Source organism: Tyto alba, unplaced genomic scaffold (assembly GCF_018691265.1).
Source record: "Tyto alba isolate M040663 unplaced genomic scaffold, T.alba_DEE_v4.0 Super-Scaffold_2, whole genome shotgun sequence".
In the NCBI taxonomy this organism is placed as follows: Eukaryota; Metazoa; Chordata; class Aves; order Strigiformes; family Tytonidae; genus Tyto; species Tyto alba.
Genome location: NW_024881282.1, coordinates 42378898 through 42384897, shown reverse-complemented (window position 1 = coordinate 42384897; position 6000 = coordinate 42378898).

Below are 6000 nucleotides of genomic sequence, written 5' to 3'. Positions count from 1 at the left end.
TTGTAGTGTCTTTCTTTTGCCTGCAGAGTATTAGAGCCATATCTTCCCTGTACAGTGGGATCACATGGATAGACAGGTTGTTGATTAGTCTGGAACTGAGGAGACTCTTCTCTCCCTCTGCTAAAGTATGAAGCAAACGACTGGTGAGAAAGAGAAGGAATTACTCCATTGTCCTAGTAGTCAGCCTGTCAGTTATGGGAGAGCTCTGCAAAGAGACTGATACTAAAGAACTGCAATCCTGGCCCCTTGCTGAAGAGCAGCATCACTGACAAAATAGATGGGTCTTCCTGAAAGTTGGGTTTGAAATCTCTCATGCTGAGAAGGGCTCCACATCTTCTAGAGAAGAAATATAAGCCATTACAGAAAAGCTGTACTCCTAAATCTCTACCTTTTCAAAAGGAAGTGACCAGCACTGCTTTTCTGAGAGGCTTTTTGCTACCAGCATGTATTAAGGATACTCTGAGCATGAGGTGTCTCCCGAGGAACTTAGATGATGGAAGGGCTACTGCTGGTCTCAGATGAGACCTGTATGTCTATTTGCTCAAAAGAGATCTCTGTGACAAAGCACAGACATATAACTCTAGGCACAAGGAAAAGTTCAGGTTAAAGAGTTCAGCTCATACTGACGCTAGCAGCTTTCTCTATCAACTGGGTTTTCTATCATGATTTTAGGTTTAGGCACCTCAGATACATTTTGTTCCTGCTTTAGGATTAAAATCATCTAATCTGTGGTATATAGCCCTTGGTCCAGTCACATGCATTGGCTGTAAAATCCAAAATCAAAAATAAGCATGAATTGTCAGCTTTGTCCACACAAAAATACTCATCAAAAGTGCAAACGCAAAAGGTCTCTATAGAGACTCTGAATATGCACTGTTACTCTGGATATGCACTGTTACTCTGGATATGCACTGTGTCAGATTTTGGACCCTGCTGACTTCAGAAACACGTAACTGAGAACAGATCTTTACTGTGTGCATCTAAATGGTTTTGATTTATATGCATTATCAACAGATAACTCACCTTAGGTGACTTAAGTATTGAAGGTCTAAGTGAAGCTGAAGTAGTAAATAATGTGCAACACTGCATTGTTACATATCCAAAAAGCCTCTTGGCTTGATTGTTTGAACTCTGCCTGTTAGTACTGGTGATATGATGGTATCGGTGTCTCCCAAACACTGCAGTGACATTCCTTGTAAATACACCAACCTGGCAAGCAGGCATAAAGAAATCACATTTAGAGGAACTTCCTTTTTACCCCAGTCATACTACATTTTGAGAAAAACTGGCAGAAATCAGCTTTGAGGAACAGCTTTGCCCTGCTCAGCAGCTGTGTTCTCTGTGGCAACTGCCAGGGGAGCTCCAAGGTGAACTCACCATCACCTTCTCTTTAGCCTCATTTTCTAAGGAACTTAAGCTTCTCTATTCGTGCTCTCTTTCCATTTGTATTTCAGTTTGCTTGTCATTCATCTCCTACCCTGGTAGCTTTTAAATATGACAGCTGCTGACAATCACATCAGACAAAAAGGGAGAATTTCCAATGGGAGATGAGTTCCTACAAGCCTTGTAAAAATCAACAGGTGGGCAGAGGTAAATTACTAATGCAAATTAGAGAAAAGAGAAACAGAGAAAACTTTCAATATGAGCTCCACAAGACCTTCTGGCTGGACAATCACCATGCATGTGTCTGCTTTTGGATCAACATGCATACGGGCTACAGCATCTGCAGCACTGTGCTATTTCAGCCTATAGTTAAGGGATATGGGGGTGAAATGAGGTGAAGAAAACATAGAGAAACAGAGGAAATAGGAGTAAATTAGGATTAATGTAAGGATGTGTTGCAGACATGAGGGGACTGGGGAAGTCTTACGGACTTTTTAGAGAAATTCTGATTATCATGGGAAGGTCAGATGAAAATCCATAGGAAGTTGGGCTTCCTTGTTCTCATTCTCATGAAACAGGATATGTGACATATTTAGAACCAAATCAGCTCAAAGTATAGTGGCAAAAATGCAGACCTTTGGAGTACAACCAAACTATAATTTCATTAGATACTATCTTCATTCCAGATTAAGCCAAATTTGACAGCAGATGTAGCTGTGCCTATGCAGTAACCCTGTTCAGAGTGAAAAAGGACTTGCAGCTAAGCTTTCAATAAAGGCCCTTGCAGAGCAGCTCCACTGCTGAAAAATGAGTATCTGAGTTTAAACTAAGGAAACATTGGCTGCATCAAGTACTGAATGTGGGTTATTTTCAAGCATAAACGATACCCTTGCCATGGATGAAACAGGCCCCCATCAAAGATCAACAGACGTCTCCACTCTCACATACTTCAGCTCCCTGTTTGCTGCCAGCATCTGATCCTCTCATCATTCATGCTGCATATATGCTCGCTCACTCCCAGGCTCCCTTCTGAAGCAAAATGACTAGTTTCCTTGGAGAGGAAGCCTGGACTCAGTTGACAGAATAGTTTGCTCCAGGCTCTGCTCCAGACAGACAAAATGGACTTGGACTGAAGCAAGTTTAACTCCCTCAGCCCATGACAGTTGTCTGATGTTATTCCAATAGGCCTTGTGTCCTCAAATCCCCTACGTGCTGTCATGGCACACCACAAGTAGGCAATACATACTTTGAATCAGTAAATCACAAATGCTTCATAATAAGCTCTCAGGGCTATATGGGGCCAGAAGAGAACTGGGCTAAGGACTGTCCCAAATCCGGCCACACTGCCCTAAAGAGAGTAGTTACTCCTGAGTAGTGTGGACAGGAGTCATCTTGTACCAGTTGGCCTGGGGTCAGAGACTACCCTTGGGGCAGCTGCCCTGGTAGCACAGACACAGCCAGGAGAAGCCAGGGCAGACACCAGAGCTCCCAACAGAAGGACTTTGCTTCCAGGCTTATGGCTGGAATTTGAACTATTCACACCAATAGGTGCCACCCCTCAACATCAGTTTTCACTTGGGAGACTCGGGCAGTTCCTCCAGCCCTTCTCCTCAGAGTCCAGTTAAAGTATTCTCTCAAAATAGATAATGAGGTAATAATTTTATTTTCCTAGTTGCTTAAGGAGAGTGTTAGAAGAGTTAATCCAGGGATCAAAGGTCTTTGTTAGCAGAGAGTCTTTTGAATCCCGTGTGTGCTGGTCACAAAAATAACACAGAAAGTGTACAGATCTGAAAATGACATCCAGGATGGAAACCAAATCAGTCACTGACTTCTAATGGCACTTAGTGTCTTTTAAATGTTTGGGTCAAGTTTGATTTTGCTGGTTTATGTAATTTGTTGTGGGATTTAGACAGCTGCTGAATCTTTTCATGCAAGTAAAACTTTCCAAAAGGGTCTTAAACTCCAGTAAAGAGTACAGTTACTTGTATGTCAACTGCAGCTTCTATTTATAGAATTATGAAAATATCCCCCAATCAGTAACTCTAAGAGACAGGCATTTCATAAAAATAGATTATAAAAAACAAAGAAGCAGGCATGTTTCAGGTTAACAAAAATATTGATATTCCAAACTGTCCTTGTAACCCTTATGTTTAAGACATCAGTAAAGTCAGATATTAAACCCATTCAGACACAAACACACCAGCTTTACATAGGATAAGGAATTTGAGTATTCAGGGAAAATGAATATCGATATATCCTATGGTGAATGAACTCAAAAGTAAATGGACGCTTTTAATGACTCACATAAAATGAAATTAACCGTATTCTGTGATATCCAGTAGAGCTTGGATGAAGGCACTTAACAGAGGTGTATGTGCTTTTAAAGGGTGTTGATTTAAGACCTGATTTGTTTGAAGACTGACTTGAAAGAATTTCAAAGGATGTAGCTTAATTAAAAATATTCCAAACTTAGCATTCCTCACAAAACCTTTTGACCTCTCACGACATTTAATGCTTGAAGGTGAAGAGTTGACTGACTGCTTCTCACTTCACCAAAGGCACTCCTCATCCTTCCCCCCATGCAACAACCATCATTAATTGTTGATGGGTGCTCATTACACCAACCTAAACGGAGCGTCTAGAGAAGTGGCAGGTTAGCATGATGCAGGCACCTACTGCACCGGGGATACTTTCTCCAGCTGTACGTCAGGCATGGCTCATCCTTTCAGAGATCCCAGGGACAGAGTGTGCACATGAAGGTCTGCACGTTGCAGCCACCACAAAGTCAGGCATTCCCACCGACGGAGGAATCAGATGGAGCTATCCATTAACAGGCTGGCAAGAAGTCATTAGAGGGACTCCTCCGACCCCTGCTGCCTCCCGTGACGGATGGCCTGCTGTCACCCACTCCGAGGGGGCCTCTCACCATGCAGGCTGTTTGCATTCAGTCAACACTTTGCTTTTATAGGCCTTCGGAGCCAAAGATTGCTAGACTTTTGAACCCCAGGCTAACTTCTGTCTGGCTACAGCCTCATTTTCTGGAGCCAAAATCTTTTTTAACAACTACACAATAACAAGTAATTAGGGTAAAGTCTGCTAATCTTCTCCTTTGGGCCTGGAGGTTGTGTATTCAGAATCGGTTGGAGTGAAGGTAGAATTACTGCCATCAAAGCCTGAGGTTACTTTGTAAAAGAGGTTGAGCTCTAGGTCAAGGAAATGTTAACTGGACAAAGAGAGATCAGAGCAGATAGTGTTAAAATTAAAACTGTCCTACTGAGATAATGCAGAATTGACTGCTTTTGCTCTGGAAACTAGCTGAATGCAAGACATGAAGGGAAAGCTAGAGCATTTCTTTCAAAAGGTGAAAACGTACTTAGCAATAAAAGATCTATTGACTTACTTTCATCTGGGAATTTATTTTTAGTCTCTTTATTCAGTAAGACAAAGTAAAAGATCTTATTTTTTATGTCACCTTGTATTTGGGCCACCACTTTTCCTAAAGCTGTTTGATTTACTAAATTAAATAAGCTATTTCTTAAATATCTTCTCTCTCTCCCAAAAGCCCCAGCACAAAATTCATTAGAAATGGAGAGGTCCCTGCTCTTGTCTTGAGAGTCCTAAGGACAAATGGGACTTGCTGGGTGGCCGGAAGGATAAACAAGCCTAGACTCACACATATGTGGAGGAAATGTGCTCCAGAAGAGAGTGGTGTCTGTGCAGTGTCCTGGGTATAGCACAAGGATAGTTTTTGTGCCTCCACTGCTTGTATTTAGCACAGGTCAAAGAGAGATTCCAGTTTTTCAAGGGATTAGAGCCCAACCACTGAAAATCCTTAAACATTCAAAATAAGATCACAGATTTTGCCTGGAAATCCGTCACAGAGCAAGGCAACCCTCATTCCACAGTGTGGAGTCACTCCAAAATTAATTTCACTTGCTGCCATCAAGGATAACAAATACGCCGCTACCCCCTTGCAGGTATCAAGGCTGACAGACCTGACAGGATCCCCAGCACTTTGTTTTCCCCCATTGCTGCGAGCATGAGCAGGCCTTTGCCTGCTGCTGCCAGTGAATTTTGAGTCCCTATATGGGAGCGGAAGAGCAGAAATGTTGAGGCCATGTATTTCCCATGCCAGGTCCTGCTGGGCTCTGCCATGGCACCCCAGCCACCTCCCTCACTTTCAGGAAATAGACCGAAATGTTTCGGCTGACACAGACAGGAGGTATCTTTGGAAATCCTCGGTATGTGATGGCAATTAGCACTGCAGTGGAATTTACCTCGCAGTTCAATTCTCAGGGCAAAGAAGCATTTAGGGGTGCTGCAATTGACAGCTGGATTAAGCCAAGCACAGTAAAGCAGATACGGCTTCCTGCTTCCAAGCTGAGCTATCAAAAGAATCCTCTTGTGGGTCCTCTGAAAAGTTGAAGGCTCCCAGAGTAGCTGGTGCAGGTACCATCATGGCAGAAAAAGTGTTTTGTACAAGACCAATAGTAGCAAAAACAACTCTCAGCTCTGTGGCAGGACACTTGAGTACACTGGAAAAGATGTCACCAGCCCCACATCTTCCCCCCAAGGAGGTAGCATCCTACAGCTCTCCCCTGGGCTATGGACAGAAGG